The sequence below is a fragment of the Canis lupus genome, chromosome 3, assembly GCF_003254725.2.
Source record: "Canis lupus dingo isolate Sandy chromosome 3, ASM325472v2, whole genome shotgun sequence".
Classification (NCBI taxonomy): Eukaryota; Metazoa; Chordata; class Mammalia; order Carnivora; family Canidae; genus Canis; species Canis lupus.
Window position 1 is genome coordinate 82,322,341 of NC_064245.1, and position 17,610 is coordinate 82,339,950.

Here is a 17,610-nt window from a genome sequence, read left to right on the forward strand (position 1 = left end):
TGATGGCTGTTGCTGAGAAACATCTTTCAATCATAAGATGCACAAGGGCTGGTCCAAATACAACATTGCCCATTGACGGGCTGAGACCATCACAAAAAACATATTCAGAGCCCCGTAGACAAGGACCTTCCACAGATTCTCCAGGTCAGGGCTTCTCAAAGGTTTGTTTAGAGCTCCATACTTTGAAAATAATAAAGTTTACTTGGCGCAATGGGGTGGACTGGATTTAGGAACATTTAATTACAAGAGGCTTGCAGAAAAGATTCATTTCATTTTCTAATAAAACAAATCCAGTTGTAATAAATACATTAAATATTTAATTTGTTGCAAGTTTTTAAATAAAATACTCCTAAATTTTTAATGAGAAAAATTGTGCTTACATCAGTGAATATGACCTTTTTATCCTTGAAGTAGTTATTCACAACACCTGCTTAAGATTCTTAATGACAATCTCTTGAAAATTTTCAATGATATTGTTAACAATAACAACCACAGCAAAAACAGAAAACAAAAAAAAATGGATTACAAAGTTGATGACAATTTTAAAACAGGTCTTCAAAATCATTTAGAAGTTTATACTACAGAATTTTTGCTTGAATAATCTAATAATTCCTTTGCTTTCATTGACAGATGTAATGTTAGCATTTCTATAGCTCTTGCAAAAGTAGATTGGAAACAGATTTGGCATTTCGATGGAAGGGAGAAGCTTGACATCCAGAATAGGACTAAGTTGTTAGAGTAGTCACTAGGCCATAGCATGGCTGTCACTAAAAGAGCCTTAGAGACAAGGAGACAGAAACAGCTAATAAATGTGAATTCAGTCATGTAGGTGAGCTAGCTCGAGTTCTGTCTGCCAGAGTCACATCATAGCCTCTCAGTCCCAGACTCTAGTTGGGTGTTCTTTATCCTGCAGAGCTTCCCCTCTAGTACCTAGAACAAGGGAATGTCCAGCAGTTCCTTAGAGACCTTGTCCACTGGTGGGCAGAGGCACAAAACAAGGCTAGCTCCTAAAGTAGACAGATCTCTAGCACATCACAGTGGACTCAATGTTGCTTATCATTCTCCCTACCTGTGGGGACAGCATGGAGTGCCCTTAGACCCCTGCCAGCTAGGGCCACCCTGAGGAGTACCAAGGAAGTCAAAACCTAGAATTATGCTTATAATGCTTTTAGAACAAACTTGAGTTGCAATATTGTACTCAGTTGGAAGCACTACCTTATCAATTAACTCTCATGGGAAGATACATCCTGGAAAAAAAATCAACTAGAGCCTTGTTAGCATAGGCTACATTGTAAAATGCCAGACATGAGCCCCTCCCCCTCCCCACACACACACTAAAAGAACATTCTACCTTGGAGAAGTGGGGTACAAAGTTATCATGGAGGTGGGGAGTGGTCAGACAAATTTCAGATGATTTCAGAAATTGTTTAGTAGAAGGTAGTTCCTGGATAAAAAAATAAATGTTTTTGTGGATTAGCAGCTAGAGTTATGGCAATTTGGATTTTATTGAGTAGTGTGGGAAGAAGATGTAGGAGGTAAAGTCATGCGTGTAAGAAGGGATGGAGAAAAACTGGTGTGGGGGAATTGGACATGTGAGAGTCACCATGGGAAATTCATAGGCCTTCAAGTTTCTTAGAATACCACTGTGAGTATGTGAAAACCTATGTCCAAAGTCTTCACTTTTCTAGCTCTCTTAAATGTATAATATTAGTGAAAATAATTCAGTCTTTAGAGTCAACTGAATTTTAATGCTGAATTTTAATTCTGTCTCCATCACTGTTTAAAATATATTATTAGCCGAGTTAAGCTTCAGGGATCTCATTTTAAAAATTGTTCCTATAAACCATTGCAAAGGAAAACAACTGTTTTTCCTTTTCTGGGTAGGGAAAGAAAATATTGTTTTCCTACCATATTTTTTCCCCTGTGTGTCTCCTTTACTTTTCACACAAAACATTTCATTTCTGGTCACCAAATGTGTGCAGGTTCTCTCCCACACCAAGAGGTTCTCCACAACATCAGCTGGGTGTCTTATAATTTAACACAGGTCTGATGCTATCTATGAGAGAGAGCATCAAATCCCATAGGTTAAGAGCTCAGTCCCATAAGACAGTTGCTCACTATACTTCAGATGCCAATTGCAGGTACTAAGTCTCAAGGTTACCCACAACTTCTACCTGCTATAGTCTATAAACCAGAGATTCTCACAATCCCCTCCTCAGGTTTGACTAATTTGCTAGAACAGCTCACAGAACTCACAGAAACACCAGGTCATTGAAGGATATGATAAATAATATGAACAAACAGATGAAGACACATATAGGCAAGATCTAGGAGGGTTCTGAGCATAGAAGCTTCTGTACTCATGGAGTTGCGGTGTGTCATCATCCCTTTATTGATGTGTCTGTCCACCTAGTTCTCTGAATCCTCTACTATTGGGATTTTATGGCGGCTTCCTCATATATGATTGATCAATCATTAACTCCATGTCCAGCCCCCATTCCCTCTCTGGAGGATGTGAGATGGGGCTAAAAATTCTAAACTTCTAGTCATGGCTTGGTGTTTCTGGGACCCACCCCCATCCAGGAGCCATCTTGGAGTGCTCAAAGTCACCTCAATAAAACAATGTTCCTAGGCTCTTATCACTTAGGAGTTACAAGGGTTTTAGGAGCCCTGTGTTAAGAAAGAGGTCAAAGTTAAGAATTAAGTCAAAGACAAATATTTGAACAAGAGATGTTCCTATGTTGTTGTCACTTAAGATTAAAGATTTCAGAAGCTCTGTGCCAAGAACTGGAAGCAGAGACCAATACATATTTTCAATCATTTCACAGCCACTCTGCAGATTGAAAGAGTAATATGCCTAAAACACACATGTTTGATGCTGCTTTAGAATAGGCATCCCAAAATATAAATTTACTTCTCTCTGGTTTCACTACTTTTCTCTTCCTTTTCTTTCACTAGACTAAGATCTTACCAGGTATTAAAAAATACTAATTTGGAGAATTCAAAAAAAGCACAAAACACTTGCCCTCAAAGCATGGCCATACCAGTACCTTTAAATTTTTCATATTTTCTTGCCTTTAACTCTAGTAAATTACACATATTTTTTTGTTTTTTGTATTTTTTTTACAAATTATAAATCTGAAGGGTACAGATTTGTTTTTAGTGTGTGAGATTTAATTGGGAAGGAGGGATCCATTCATCTATTCAATGGTTACATATTAACCACCTGCTACATTCTAGGCAGTGTCCTAGTAGTTGGAGCTAATATATGAACCTAAGCCTGTACTTTTGCAACTCGCATTTTAGAAGGAGAAGCCTACCATAAACACATACGTGTATCATATAATAACATATAGTGATAAGTGATATGGACGAAAATGGATTAGTGCAATGGGTAGAGAGTGATAGATTTGAAGAGAATGGGACTATGGTCTTAGAGGAAGTGGACCAGAAAGAGGTCTTTGGATGGTATTTGAGCCTCAACCTGATGATTTGAGGGGAGACAGGTACAATGAGGTCAGAGAGGTAGCAGTGAATAAAAAACACTATTTTTCTTTCTACTCATCTCAGGTTCATTAGTTAGGGCCTTTGAATCAAACTAAGAGACAGATTAACAAGAGAGAAAAAAAAGAATGGTGTTAATCACATAAAATTGCAATTCACAAATTAAAATATGGCTCAAGGAGGTGGTCAGATAATTAAAGCTAATATACCAACTTAGGATAAACAAAGGGAAAGAGATTTGAGGATTCTGGGCAGAGGAGGCAAGTTATTGGAATGTGATGGTGAAAAATATGGTAAACAAGAATTACTTAGTAAAGTTTGTTAAGTCATGTTACTTTATGTTATGTTACCTTATGTTAAGTTATATCATGTTAGGTTTTGCTATTTTATGTTATGTCGAAGTTTTAAGTCAGTGCCTTGGCATTAATAAGAATTATCCACAGCTTTCCTCTTAGAATGGGAGAAGGACATACCTTTATAAGTAGAAATTTCCTTTATAAATGTAAATTCTCTCTACAAAAGGAAAGTTTGTGTCATATTTTTAGGGATTTCCCTAGTCTTCTGGTTATCAATGGTGTTTGGCTTAAAATAATCTATATACCAAAGAGGTATATTTGGAGGTGACACACTCTGGTATACTTCATTGTAATACTAAAGCAAAGACTCCTATTCAAGATTTGTTCATATTTTGGGTAATACATGCTACCAGTAAAATTCAGTAATATAGCTGCTATTCAATATGCAAATAGATCAAATGTTATTATTTTCAGGTAAGATTTCTCCAAAATAATGAGCCAATCTTATAAATTGAATTTACTAATTTTTATTTAATATAAAATGAACCAAAATAAGAAAACAAAAACCTAAAATAATTGATGGAATAACAGAAATCTTCAGAATGATGGTGAGAAAAAATGGATTAGTCAGTAAAGAGCAAAAATGTCTTGCTACGAGATAATATGAAATATTTTAGGATAAAGCAGCTGACCATTTTTCTTACTTCTCACTTTATCTCTCCAATCATCTAGTACTCAAATGTCCTGAATATGTGAAAGCATCAATTCCTCCCAGATGTCTTTCCATTGTGCAGCTCAGCAGGTATCTTTTTAAAGGTAAAATGTTCATAGCTATCATTAACAATAGTAGAGATCTGTGACCAGGGTGAGTGCTTCCTTTGTTCCCTCTGGAACTTTCTCTGACAGATTTTCAATTCTCACTAGTAAAATTGAATCTATCTTTTCCAACTGTTCATCATTGTGTAATTGCATTCCTATTTGGGTAATTATCTCCTTAATGAGAAAATTACAATTCTTCTCAATTTCTGCTATATTTCTGAGAACCAATCTATTTAGTTCAGTAATAGTAAAGGTCAACTACCTAGAAATATTTACCCTTTTTAAATCTTAGAATAGTTTCAGACTAATTCACCTGATTTTTTAACTAATCTCCTCATTCTAGGAACACTTGGTGTGATATCACCAATCAAATGTTTATTGTCTTTACTTTTAAATTCTGGGGAAATATTCTTTGGAGGGTCATCAAACAAGTAATATATTACTTATATTTCTTAGTTTTAAAGAAGAGTTCCTGTTTTGACCCAGAAATTAAGCATTCTTTTTTAGTAATTTGGTAACCTTAAGGGCTAGAAATTAGACATAGAACTATTGTATTCCTGCATGGCTTTATTGACAAGAGCAGGTCCTAACCATTTTTCAAGTAGGTGAATTGCAAGGAGCATAGGATATAATTTTACAAGCTCGCAGAATTTCAAAAAGATTTATATAGTTCTGAACATATTAAATGTATTTATGTTAATACTAAAAATATTTACTGAAATAGGGAAGATGTTAGGGTTCAATGGCTAAGGAAGAATTCTTGAGATGTCTTTGGTGCAAAAAGGTGATTTTATTAAAGCATGGGGACAGGACCCATGGGCAGAAAGAGCTGCACTGGGATCATGAGGAGTGGCCCATTATATATTTTTTAATTGGGAGAGGGTTAAGGAGAGTGTAAGTCCCTAAGGAATTTTGGAAGCCAGGTTTCCAGGATTTTGAGGGGGGTAGCTATTGTTTGTAAAAGGTCATTTATTACCATCTAATAAAACCTTAGTCATGAAACCCTTCAGATGTATATCAGTGGGCCATATGCTTGGGGTATGATTGCCAACACATATCTTGGGGGGTTTAAGGATAAAATTTCTAAAGGAATTTTTATATGTTAAAGTAGACTTACAGGATCCTGGGGGTCAGGCTAAGATTGCCTTTTGCCCATGGGAAAGTATTAACATTGAGGCAGTTAAGTCCCTAGAGGAATGTCACTCTGCCTGTTTCAAGGACTTCGCAATGGGCTATAGGGAGTAAGGAAATTTAATAGCTTTTTCTTCTGCCTTTGTTTCCCATATCATTTACTACATACCACAGTAATAAATTTTGAGTGATGGTATGTGCCTCTTCATTAGAGTAATTAATTAAAACTAGTCAATTCCTTTGGAGACATGATTTAAAAGTTTTCAGATAAATACAAAATGTCTTTAAACATTTTTTAAAGATGACACAACACTAAAACACAACTTTTAATTTCAAATATTATCCAGGATAAATATTAATGTCTAGATGTAAAGTATATGTCATCTTAATTTCTTTGCAGCATAAAATCATAAAATTAACTTGATATGTTATTTAGAGTAATAAAGTTGTCAGTCTGAGTCCAATTCCTATCAATTTCTAGCTTCATAATTTTGTACAAATTATATAACTTCCCTAAGGTTTGAGTTTTACTTTTTTTAAAGATTATTTTATTTTAGAAAGGAGGGAGGGGTGGAGGGAGAGGAAAAGAGAGAATCTCAATGCAGACTCCCAAGTGAGCGCAGAGCCCTACACTGAGCATGGAGCCCTACACAGGGCTTGATCTCATCACCCTGAGATCATGACCCAAGTCCAAATCAAGAATTGAACGCTCAACTGACTGACCTACCCAGGTACCCCTGGATTTTACATTTGGAAAACAGAGGTTATAATATCTGCTTAATGGGATTATTATAAAAACAAAATGTGATAAATACATGCATGTTGAACACACTGCCTGAGAAAAAATGAACATGCAATACATTATATTTTTGTTCATTCACCTATCCAACATATTGAGTATTTTCACCTTTCGCTAGGTTTAAGGAAGAAATAGTGAATATATGCATGATAGTAACAAGTTCATCTAAGAGATGAGGCTGAAGGAAATGGAAGGGCTATTATAGGGTTGGAAATTTAACTTTAAATATGGTGGACATGGAAGCCTCACTAAGAATATGAAATTTGGGCAAAGACCAAAAACAGATGAGGATAGAAGTCATGAGAATATATGGGGGCTGTGAAACCCAAGCCAAAGGAAAAGACAGTGTAAGGGCTTTAAGGTGAGAATATACTCATCATATTTAAGGAGCAAGAAGAGGTCCTGCATAGTAGAAACTGAGCAAAGAAGGAAAGCCATAGAAAGCAATATATTTATTGAATACTGGCAATGTGTCAGGAATGTTCTAGGAGCTTTGTATTTAACTTATTTACTTATATTAAAAAAAAAAAACACCATGCTAAAAAATAATGTAGATATTATTACCCCAAAAGAAGACAGTGAGGTATACAGAGATTAAATGATATCTGGTAAGTGATGGGGCCACCATTTGAACCTAAGAAGTGGGGCCCCTGAGACCATGCTCTGAACCCCTGCATGGTAAGAGATGGAACCAGAATGGTGGGGTGAAGGAAGGCCATTACATGGACTTCAGACTTTGGTTTGAGATGCAAAGCCATTTGAAGACTTTGTGTACAAGAGCATCATATTTGCCTTTAGTTGTAACAGGATCTCTATGCCCATCTTGTGAAGAACAATTGTGAAGGCAAAGGTAGAAGCAAGGAGAATAACTAAGAAGCATTTGTAGTAATGAAATGCATAATGGTGGTAGCTTAAGCCAGAGTGATGATGATGGTGAAAAACATAGTGAAAAATATTTAGAATCTGCATATCTTGTGAAATTAAAGTCAGTACTCTTTGCTGAAAGGATAAATGTGAGGAATGATGTATTCAAAAATTATTATTTTCCATCCCAACATGTAGGACAATGGAGTTTCCATGAGTTGAGATAGGGGAACAATACCTAGGGGTGCAGGTATAGAGGTTAGTTTTGAACACACTATATTTCAGGTATTTTTAAATATTTTATTTATTTATTTATTCATGAGACACATACACAGAGAGAGAGAGAGAGAGAGAGAGAGACAGGCAGAGGGAGAAGCAGGCTCCATGCAGGGACTCAATCCCGGGTCTCCAGGATCACGCCCTGGGCAGAAAGTAGGAGCCAAACCACTGAGCCACCCAGGGATCCCCGTCAGTTACTTATTAGACATCTAAAGGGGAATTTTTGAGTGTACTGTAGGATACACTGTCTGGATTCTTTAGCATATAGATAGTATTAAAAGCCATGAAATGAATGAAATTACTACAAGAGTGAATGTGGATCAAAAAACCCTAAGAGGTCCCAGGATAGTTCTGTAAGGGTTGAGAGCAGTCCACCCTACGACCACTTTGTCACGAAGATTATTTTGTGCTAAAAGCGATTAAGCTCCCACAGACTCAAGAAAGACTTTTGTCCCTTCATTAACTACATAGAAGGATCTAAATTGAGGATCTTTCCCAAAATAAGGGTTACTCTCAGAGATAAATTTTATCTGAGTGACCTCTTTGTGTCTCAGGGCAAATGTCTAATCTCCCAAGATCTGCTCTTCCTCTCAGTGCTGTGAATTGCATCCCTTCCCTCTGCAGTCCCAAAGCCCATCCTCCTTTCCCTAGTTCAGGATGGCATATCTACATCATCCTGCCTGACTGCCTCTGGAATGTCCATGTCTGTGTGGATTCCCTGAATGTACACCAGATTTTTTGCCCTGTTAATGCATCTCATGTCAATTTGATTCTTAATCTGTCTAGAAAGACTTTGAAGGGGACAGGGTATTCTTGTTCCCTGACATTTGCAAACTTTAATAGGAAGGAGATAAAGAGGATATGGAAAAGGGAATGAAAAAGAAGAGCTAGCAAAATAGAGGAAAATGAGATTGTGATATTGTGCATACCCAATGTAGTGTTCTTAGCTAGAGTGATTGTGTTAGGAACAGGAATTAGGAACAGGAATAGTGCAGCTAGTGTCACTTGATTCCATTCCATAATATGGAATCAAGAGGAGTTTTCCATTTTAAAGATGACATGTATAAATATATTTTATATATTACATATTTTAATATATATTTGTACTAAATATATTTATGGTGATGTTGAGGGTCCAACAGAAAAGCAGGGAAGTGATAATGTAGGAGGAGAAAGGGAAAATTCTTGGAGAGATAGCCTTAGGTGGGCAAAATCAGATCCATGGTTCTCTGCCAAACTGGACCTCTTTGTGTCTCAGGGCAAATGCCTAATCATCCAAGATCTGCTCTTCCTCTTTAGTTGAGAAAGACAATAAACTTCTATCTTGTTTAAGTCTTTTATTTTAGGGGTCTCTGGGTTTTGTTTTTCCTTTACTTAACTAACAGTCAAGCAAAGATGCAAGTTAAAACAAGAGTTCCGTTTTAATCAGACTTGGGGTCTTGCTAAGACATTACAACAAAGCAAGAGCAGTGAGAGTTAAAGGTGTGTGCTTGGGAAGGATTATAATGATTAACTTTGAGATTTTCGTAGTACGAAGAGGAAAATAAGGTAGCATTGGAGGGTATTGAATGGTAGTAAAGTCAGATGATCCTGGATCAGAGAGCATTGTGAGAGTTAGGTTTCAGAGACAGCCTGGAGGGAAGGAGATGGTGTGGAGAATGGAATATCTAAAATTGAAATTATGGAAAGGTTCAGTTATTTGTAATGACACAGTTTAGATCAGAACCGTAGTGCTACTTAAGTTGAGGTAGAGTGAATGATACAGAAAGAAATTGAGAGACAATAGTATTAAAATGACCATCAATCTAGATATTGAAAACAGACAGAATTATAACAGATATAGTGTCAGAGACAGGAACAGTAATCCAGGCGATAAATTTTCAGAGAGTAAAATAGGAGTAACCCAGCAATTGCTGAATAATTTCAACAAGGTGGGAATAATTATTACTGTATTACGTGTTTTAAGTTTCAGGGAGAAGTTGATTTGCCACTTCAAACTTCAGAAACCATGGTGTTCTTGATAACATGTCTTTGACTTCATTCCAGAAGTTGAGCAGTAAGGATATTCCACAGCAGAGAGATAGGCCACACTTGTTCATATTATTACAACTGTGGATAATGACAAATGTTGAATTTTGGAGATGTGGCAATTTGTTGAAATAACAAATATTTTTCTAGCTGGTGTTCTGAGTGGTTTTTTTAGCCCAAAGCAAATGCCACTGTCAGCAAGCAAAAGGGAATCATTTGTATCACAGCAGGAAACAGAGAAGATAACAAAAGAACAGTGTGAGCCAACTACAACCTCCTTTGCTGTGATCACTCTCCTTTCATAACTAAGCTCAGTAATTAAAGAGAACTTGGCTTATATTGGATGCCTTGAAAAAGCAATCCAAGAAAAAAATGTAGCTGAAGGGAAAAAATAGACTTTTTAACCTAAAATATTAGATACTGGAAACAACATTGTAATTGAATAATTTTAGAGAGGTACGCAGCATCATTTGTATGGCAGCTTTCTGGTAACTGTTTTTCAGAAAAATGCTAGTATTTTTTTCATTGTGAAACAACTAAAATAGCAATGTGTCTGATTGTCCTCTGGAGACCTGGGAACAATCTCATTAACAAATCAGAAGAGGGAAGATTTGAAATATGAATGTCGACCTGGTTTGAGGGAAAGTCTGGAAATTAATAAATCTTAGGTAAATCTAAATACACATGACTGGGGTTCAGACAGATGGTTCTCCCATTCCTTTTGTTTCTAACAAGTATTGTACTTGACAACAGTCTCTCAAATCATCTTTGTGGAACTCCTGGCCTTCCAGGTATCGCATCTTCTGTAGTCTAAAAAATGGGTGTCAGTTTAGGCTACCATATGTCTAAGAACACCATACATATTGAGGAGTGCCTGAGTGGCTCAGTCAGTTGAGCATTCAACTCTTGATTTTGTCTCAGGTTATGATCTCAGGGTCGTGAGATGGAGGCCCACATGGTGCTATATGCTCAGCAAGGAGTCTGCTTAAGATTCTCTCCCTCCCTCTCCCTCTGCTCCCCGACCCTGCATTCTTTTTCTCTCACTCAAATAAATAAACAAGTCTTTTAAAAAAATGAAAATTTGATATTGAACAAAGGAAACATATAATTTGAAGAGGGAAATAGGTAATTTATTTATTTTTTGAACAAATAAGTAGAAATACAGGAAGAAAGGAAGAAGCATGCAGTAAATATATGTCTATAAGAAAAGTAGACCTAAGTGATGCTATATACCCAAAGGCAGTCGATCGTACTTGACTAAAATTCCATGTAAAATTTTTATGTAAAATTAATTCTAAAATTATGGAAATAAAAGCAGATTCATTTGAGATTGAGTTTGAAAAAGCTCCCAGTAAGGGGTGGGGGGATAGGAAATAGTTGTATAATTGTAGGATAAACAAAAGGTTTATTTGTTGGAAAGTCCAATCAGCTATCAAATAAACAATGTTGTAAGAGCAAACATTAGGATGATTTATAATGTGACAGGAAATGAAAGTCTTTTATAATCTAGCAACTTCACACCACCCTCCATGTCCAGAGCTAAACAGAGTTAGCAGTTTAGTGTGTGCTTTTCTAAAATTGTACTTGGAAAATAAATTTTTAATTTTAAATTAGTTATTACATGTAAAATGTGCAAGATAAATGAAGCATAGCAATAACATCAACAAAGGGACAATTGTGAAATTATATAAACTTGTAAAATTCCCTGTCTGTCCATTTTAATACTGATGTAAGCATATTTAAAAAATAATTCTCTTGCTTTTCTTTACATTTTTGCTGGATATGTATGTATCCACAAACAATATATTTTTAAATTTTGCTTGTTTTCCTGTAACTTGCTTTTTTTAAACTCATAATTTTTCTAATAGTTATATCTGTTGGTGTGTGTAGTTATTGTTTATTCATTTAAAATACTGAGTAATTTTCAATTTTTTGAATATACTAGAGTACATTTATCCATTATTTTACTGGATGTTAGTTTTTTATTTGTTTTGTTATTTCAAACATCCCACCGTAATTATTCTTGTGTTTGTCTTCTGGTACACATGGGAAAGAGTTTCTGTAAAGTATGTACCTCTTATAAAGTGGATTGATGGGTTATATGATCTGGAATGTAGAACTTTAAGAAGATTCCAATTAAGCTGACGAATTATTTTTAATTTCACTCCTACCGATATTGATATCATGGTTCCCATTATATCATATCATTTATTTTAAAATATTTATTTTAAATATTAAAATATTTATTTTATTCATATCATTTTATTTTTAAGTTTTTATTTGAGTTGCAGTTACCTCACATATGGTGTTATGTTAGTTTCGGGTGTACAATATAGTGTTTCAACGCTTCCATATGATACCCAGTGCTCATCACAACATGTGTACTCCTTAATCCCCAACACCTATCTAATTTTGGCCTCCACCCATTTCCTCTTTGGTAGCCACCAGTTGTTCTTGAGGATGTGGAGAAAAAAGAACATTTGTGCACTGTTTGTGGGAATGCAAACTGGTGCAGCCACTGTGGAAAACATATGGAGATTCTTCAAAAAGCTAAAAAATAGAGCTACCCTATGACCCAGCAATTGCACTATTAGACATTTACCCAAAGGATACAAGACTAATTAAAAAAGATACATGTACCATGATGTTTATAGCAGCATCATCCACAATAGTCAAACTATGGAGGGAGCCCAAATGCCCATTGACATATGAATGGTTATAGAGGATGTAATATATATATATATATATATATATATATATATATATATATATATACAAGAGATAGATGATAGGTAGATAGGTAGGTAGATAGATAGATAGATATCAAACTCAAAGAAAGATAAATACCATAGGACTTCAGTTACATGTGGGATTTATATCACATCTTTGAAAAGATCTAGTATCATCAGACATTTTAAATTTGTATCATTCTATTAGATTTAAGATTGTGTCTCATTTTAACTTTCATTTCCCTGATTCTTATTGAAATTATTTTAATATATTCTGTTATCGATGATGTTTCCTCTTCTCTGCAATGGCTACTGTTATTACCATTTTTTTTTTATTGGCTTGTCATTTTTTTTCTTAAGAATTTTAGGAGTTATTTCTCAAAAAAAAAAGAATTATAGGAGTTATTTCTCAATTCCAATCCTTTTTGAAATGTACAGGAAATATTTTTTCTAAGGAGTGATTTGTTTTAATTTGGATTGAAAAACGTATAATATATGGGCACCTATGTTATAAAAATAAAAATGGCTACCAAAATTTTACTAGTGACCAGGGTAATATTTAAAAAATAATAAATACATAAGCTCAAATCCTAGCAAAAAAAAAATTTTTTTAAACAAATTACTTAAATATTAAACCAGAATGTAAAACCAAATAAAAAGAAAATTGGTAAACCAGTTTTTAAATCTAAAGAGAGTACATAGAATATAGTACAGAGATGGGGAATAATAAAGAAAACAAGAGACATGGGAGATTAGCTAAAAGTCGCAACCTTACAGTCATTATAGTTTTAGAAGAAAGGAAATAGCATGGTTAGGAGGTAATTTTTTTTTTTTTTTTTTTTTTTAGGAGGTAATTTTCAAAGGAATGGTGCCTGAGCCTTTTCCAGAATTAAAGAAATGAATCCTTAAAATCTGGGTTAACCCTTTTGCTGAGAGATCTTACTAACATCGTGAAGTGCCAAAGAAACATGATTTTAGAACTGCATGGAAGCTTAGAGTTATTAGAGTTCTAAATCCTTACTCTATAGTGACTCTTAGAGGCGTGGAGGCGTATGGCCAGGTCCATGCAAATACAGCTTTTAGAACGAGGACTGCTTCATCTCAGGAGTTCTATTTACGTGACTACAGCAGCACCTGTGTCCCTCAGAACTATTCAATGCATCGGCTGATTGACCGCACAAGAGGAATGTCCAAGGGCATATCCTCAGGATTTAAAAGCAGAGCCAGAGATATAACTCACATTGTTATCTCACTCCACTGAAACAAAAGCGTCCTTTTCTTAAAAGCTACATGTGTTCAATGAACACACTTGTTAAGGGTACATGAATGAAAATCTTACATTTGGTACAACAAGAAATAATTTTGAAAGACAAGAATCATGATTTATCTCCATCCTTCTTACTCTTACCTTCTGTCAATGGAAGCCTTATTTGAAACAGACTTTGCACCACAGATTTATTAAGGCTCTAGGTGCCAGGTGGGAAAAATCAAGCTTCTATGTGGAGAAACTATCAGTGCTATTGATTGGGTCATCTAGCCCCAGAGAATGGGGCTAAATGTGTTATTTCTACTAAATGTGTTATTTCTCAGCTTTGTCTCCAGGACCTGTCCCATGGAGGGGTCTCCTTTCCTTCAGAAAAGGAAGTTCTGCTGAGTTTTAGCAGACATGATATTTTGTTGTTTTTTTTCAATAACTGAGAAATCAAAGAGACAAATTACTAACTCAAAAAAAAAGGAGCAATTTAATTCTGAAACTGGTGGCAGAGGTTAGAAAGGCATGGGGAAATGAACATTTTTCTTCTGACTTTGTCTGATATATCTCCATGATTGCTTTGTATAAGGTTTTGGATCTCTACTTTGCTATAGATCTTGTTCACAAGATAAAAAGATAAAGCATTTTTTGTCTCCATTGTAGATCTCTGTAATGCTATGTCTCTCAAAAGTTTCTTAGACCTGGTTTTTCTTCTCTAGATGTACAATAGACAATTATATAAAAGGAGACATCAATTTTATGATTTAAGGCCTCAGCTTTAGCCACGAAATACGGGTGTTTTTGTTCATTTTTTGCTATTATTGATGGGAGAGGAGGAGGAGATCTTACTCCCATCCTTAAGCTAGTTATCTGCTACAAATTCCTTATGCAACTGGAATAACCCGAGTGTTTTGTGAAGTCCTCCAGACACACTTCTTTGCTACTCAACCATTGTATTGAAGTTCAAATTAAAACTAGTCAAATAAGAAGGGAGGGCAGAGTTTCTTTATCCTTTGTACTCTGTAACTTTGAACTTGAAACCAAATGCAGTTGCCTAGTGTATGCTTGCTGTGAGGGAACCTCAAAGGCAAAGTCGTTCAAATGACTGGTTTTCCAGGTTACTTCTTAATGGTACTGCCTAACCTCTTATACCCACGCTGTATGGCCTTTGTACAATTGGTTTAATGAGTATATCCTCTAATTGCCCCCCAAAGTGACTTTTCATCTGGAACATTAAGGATTTTAAGAGGTTAGTCAACCTTTTGAACTAAGATCTGTCCTTGAATTAAAAATGTGTGTATCCTACTCTGTGTATTATTTCTTCACTTCTAATGGGGCATTTCCTGATAGGAGCCTTTGAAAAATCATTTTCATTATTGAAGACTAAAACATGATATTTCTTCTAGGCTGTAAATGTGCTTTCTCCCTTCATTTCTTTATACTATTTCGCCTTTATGATTCTCACCTCTTGGCTCTACAGAACAAATAAGCAGGCAGGCAGATAGTTAGTGAAAAATATTCAGTTGCCACCTGAATCCTGGCACTATTACACAGGAAGGACTCAGATGATGATCCCATACATTAATAAGAATATTTAAAATCCAGAACAGCAACAAAGAAAACAAATAGAATCAAAACACAGTGATGAGAGTGAGGGAGCTCTACTTTAGGTAGGGAATTCATTGAAGGGTTTTCTGAGAAAATTGATGTTTCAAGAAAGTCCTAACTGATGAGAAAGAGACTGACATATGAAAAGCTGAGGATGAGAAGGAACAAGGTAGAGGAAGAATCAGAGAGGTTCAGATAATGTTGTACGTTGAAGACTTATGGTGAAGAATCCAGATTTCATTCTAGTTCATTGGGAAATAATAAAAGGTTTAACTAAAAGGTGACTCATGTTTTAGAAAGTTGTAAAGGAAGGTGGCAACTGTCAAAGAAAAAATTGGATACTAGTTAAAGTGGTAAAGACAGATTTTATTCAACAACTACTGCAACTAGACAAAGAGACTTCTGGAGTAAGAAAAGATAGCTGGGGGTTTATAGCCAACAAGCCCAGGGATAGGGTCAGTGGGTAGAAAGGTACTAAGAGGAGACATCAAAAATAGGGAGATTCTTGCTAAAGTGTCCTAATTGGGTTCTTGCCAAAGACAAACCATGGTCTCAGGTATCAAGGTGGAGAACAAAGAACCTATCAGGTATCAAGAGTGATCAGATATCAAGATGGGGAGTCTTGTCAAGCTGACTTAGTAGGATCCTTTGCTAAAATTGGCCTTAGCAGGGGACCAAGGATAAGACCCAGTCCAAAATGGAGCTTAGGGGAGACTATATAAAGTTTGGTCAAAGAGACAGTCTCTAATGCTATCCTTATATGAATGATGTACCCTAAAGGGACTAGATAGTTAAGGCAGGGAAACCTATCAGAAACCTATAATGTTAGTGTAGATAACAGATAACAGTAGCCTTAGCAAAGAAAATGGGAAGAAACAGTTGTTCAGGGATACAATGTTAGAGGTAAACTTGACTGACCTTACCATCAGAAATGAGTGAGTTCAAGGAGATCATGCAGCCTCCTTTGCTTTTAGGCTGCACAACTGGCTAGAAATAGTGTCAATTGCAGAGATGGATAGATTTCCTGAGGAATGGCAAATGTAGGGTATGCAGGTTAATCAATAGTCCTTATTGTCCAGGTTATGCCTGAGATACTGTCCAACAACTCAATTAGATGTTAAATGAGTAGTTACTTTTGGAGCGGAAAGGTTAGAGCAGGAAAAGGGACACAGAGAGAGGAGCCCTCAACAGAGATGGGGTTTAAAGTCATGGGACAAGTGGGATCAATTGAGTAACACACAGAAAGTGATGCCATTTCCTCTGCCTCTTACTCACAAAGGATGGAGAAAGTACTTGCAAGCCACTGTAGTAAATATTTTCACGTGATCACCATGTAAGAAATGTATATACTATGATTATCCAGTGGTAATTAGATATTCTATCATGACCTGCGATATATTTTTCTCAAAATTGTTTCATTTGCCTACATGAAGTAGTTATAATTTTAATTTTATAGAGTAGTAAACCAAGCCGTAAAAAGAAATATGACAACTTTTTGTTTTTTGAAATATGATAACTCTCTGACAATAACACGGCCCGGATTTGAATCCACATTAGTCTGGTTAAGAAGCTTGTGCATAGCTCATTAAAGAAAAAACTCTCAGATCCTGTAGAGATGGGCATAATTTAATCCCATCTCCAGAACATAAAATTAAAATTCTTACAGTGATTTGTCCCCTGGATTATAAATAGCTAAAACTAACATTCGTAAAACAGGAACTGGCTGTAAGGTGCTTTTAATTTGAGTGAACCCCTTTAAAACACTCTCTCTTCCCAGGTTCCTCAATGTGGCCACTGAAATCAGGGGAATTGAATGGAAGGTGATATTGAAAAACAGGAAGTCTAACTGTAGACCTCACATTCATCCAGATCAATGATGACTCTTGTAATTAAAATAAAATATATTATTCCACTGTTCTGTGGCTTATTATTTTGTACATTCAAGAAATATATTTGGACATTTATCAGAGTTTATGAGACCCTTGGCTAGCCAACATGTTATTTTATATTTCAGCATCCTTTTCTCAGAGGTATGTAACAGGCCTGACATTTACTTTGGATTCATAATCAATTGATAGTTTATATAATTGACTTCTATTCCCCAGAACCATCTTTCCTATTGAAAGTGTCTGACCTTGCTGTGTCTTTGTCATTCTACTGGAAGAGTCAATAAACATTTCTTCAAATAACAGCTTGAGGAATATGTGCATGTGAAGGGATGGGAAGCTAACTAAATCATATATTTAAATTTTTGTCTTCAACCAATTCATTAGTTGCTTTGATATTTTTTTATCCCGTGAT

The 17,610-nt window shown here is 35.6% G+C and overlaps 1 long non-coding RNA gene across 6 annotated transcripts in view; it reads left to right on the plus strand.

The window, feature by feature from the left end:
- The window catches only part of LOC112653731 (uncharacterized), a 79,678-nt gene extending 62,456 nt beyond the window's left edge, over positions 1-17,222 (plus strand). For 2 of the 6 annotated variants that reach the window (XR_004814655.2, XR_007409974.1), the window contains 2 exons: positions 4,533-4,616; positions 17,087-17,169. This is a non-coding gene — a long non-coding RNA (uncharacterized LOC112653731). Of the gene's footprint in view, positions 1-4,532; positions 4,617-17,086 lie in introns of all 6 variants that reach the window. The other 4 variants (XR_007409973.1, XR_003132456.2, XR_003132455.1 and 1 more) reach the window with 3 other exon arrangements.
- Positions 17,223-17,610: the final 388 nt, after the last annotated feature.